The following is a 2,359-nucleotide window of genomic DNA, read 5'->3' on the forward strand; positions in this document are numbered from 1 at the left end:
TTTCCAGTTCCTGCATAACCTCTCACTACCCAGTGACTTCTTGAAAGTTGTAGGTGAGGCTGCTGACACTGTAGACTCGGAGAGGGAATTCCAGTCGTTGACAATTCGTTCGGAGAAGTTTTGACGCATGTTCACATGGCATTTAGGAAGTTTCTTTGAATGGCCTCTTGTATGGGATTGGTAGGACATATTCAGGTTTTGGAGACTAGATGTGTTATTAGAGAGTTTATGGGTAAGCAGCATGTCACCTCGTCTGCGGCGGTACACCAGAGTGGGTAATTTGAGTTTTTTTTTAGTCTTTCATCGTAGGGAAGGTCTTTCAGCCCATTTATAACCTTGGTGGCATGCCCTCAAGTTTCACCTTTATATTGGGGAGTGGCTATGCAGTTTCCAAATATTAGGTTGAATAACTTTCAAAAGGAACTAAATATAGTAATTTTCTTTTAAATGAGCCCTTAAATAGCTCTCTATGATAATCCAGTGCTCTGCTAGCAGTGAAGGTGAAAAGGAAACACATCAATGCCAACTATGCAAAAAAACAATTTTCCTACATAAGGTTTTCAGTAACGACGATTCCAATTGGCTATTCGTTACGACCTGACCCCAGTTTTTAGACCTTACGAAATAAAGGAAAAAAAAACATAAAAATATAGCAATTAAAAAAGCAGGAAACTCATCAGGAAGGAAAATTGATTAAGAAATGGATTCAAGTCAGAAATAAAATCCCAAGATATTTGAAGCTCTGTTTTTTGTTTTAAAAAAGAAAACACTTTTGAAAGTACTCTATTTTGTTTATTTCTTTTCATTTTTGGTCTTGAAAAATAAAAAAACTTGTGTCGTATACATTAATAGAAGCTTTCAGAAGGCCTTAAGTTGCAAAATAAAAATTTTGCAGGGAATTAAAAAGAGATTAGTTTCGAATTTTCTGACTGATACTAATTTTCAGTTATTTTTGCGACAATTTGATTTAGAAAAGTTCCATTTTTTTAAGAAAGAAGGAAAAAAGGAAAGAAAAGAGCTTTTCAGAAAAAAATACAAGCAATTTCCAGTTTTTTTTTCATTCCATTCTAGTTACATTCTGAGTAGTAAAAGAATTTGTTTGGTCTATTTATTACAAAAATGAATATTATGCTTAAAAATGATAAAATATTACAAATATAACATGGTAGGTACACATCTTAAGTAGATATAATAGGTTGCTCACTAGCACAATTCTGGGTCTCTTGAGATTACGCTTAGTAAGGTACTAGATTGCTCGTGATATATTTTGGTTGTATAATCTATTTTCATTTTTCTTTTTTTATAAGCGGCAATATAAAATCATCTTGAATACGAAGATGCAGTTTAAAAAAACAAAAAACAATGTGTTTTATTTAAGTATTATATTTGGATAATTACAAAAATCACTAGATGTAGTAATTTTCTTTCAAATTAGCCCTTGAACACAGAATGTTCTATATGTTCCAGTGCCCAGGTAGCAGGAGAGAGAGAAAAAAGGAAAATTTCAGGGTGTAAGAATAGGTTTGTTAATCAATTTTAAGAGGACTAAGGGGCTAAGACGGGGAATACATGAATGTAAAGAGGTGTTGAGTAAAGAGGGGACGAAGAAGATCTATCAATTGAACAGCTTTCAATACATAGGCAGCATTATTAGGAAAGAATTAAGCCTGCGAATCAAGATAAGAAAATCGGAAGCTATAGTGATGACAATGGTCGAATATGGGTCTGAATGGTAGAAAGGGTATAATGAAGCATGGTTACTATGAAAGACATTTTATTAAATGTTTTCCTAAGAAATCGCATAAGTTCGTTTTGGATACCTGCCTGAACGACCACATTTCAAATAAAAAGCTAAATGAAAACTGTGGTTCAATCTGGCTTTTAATGACAGAAAAGTCAATATGGCTAGGACGGGTTCTGCCGATGAAGGGTGGCATATTTCCAAAGATTGTTCTCGTCGTCAAACACTCGGGGGTCCAAACAAAAATCCAGTTGTCCCCGAATGGGGTATGAGGGCATCGTAAGGAGAAGTTTAAGGGAAATTCTTGGAAGGTCGTAAAGAGAGAGGTTTTGAATAGGTTGGGACGGAGGAGTAGCGCGTGTAGCTACGTCGGACTCGAGCGGCTTCGTCTGCAGTGAGGTGTCAGTAGTAGCAGTTGAGGTAAGAATCTCGTTAGTTTTTGCTATTTATGCATTCCTTCCATTCTAAAAATCGGAGATATCCAGATTAAGGGCAATCTTAACGTGAAGTTTTCCAGAAATTCACCCCTATTTTTTTTTTCTTGTCTGCGGTTAAATCCATGTCATTCATCTCACTACTTACTCTAGCTCTTAATGTCAAAGATATCATTATACGATT

The sequence above is a fragment of the Artemia franciscana genome, chromosome 19, assembly GCF_032884065.1.
Source record: "Artemia franciscana chromosome 19, ASM3288406v1, whole genome shotgun sequence".
NCBI lineage: Eukaryota > Metazoa > Arthropoda > Branchiopoda > Anostraca > Artemiidae > Artemia > Artemia franciscana.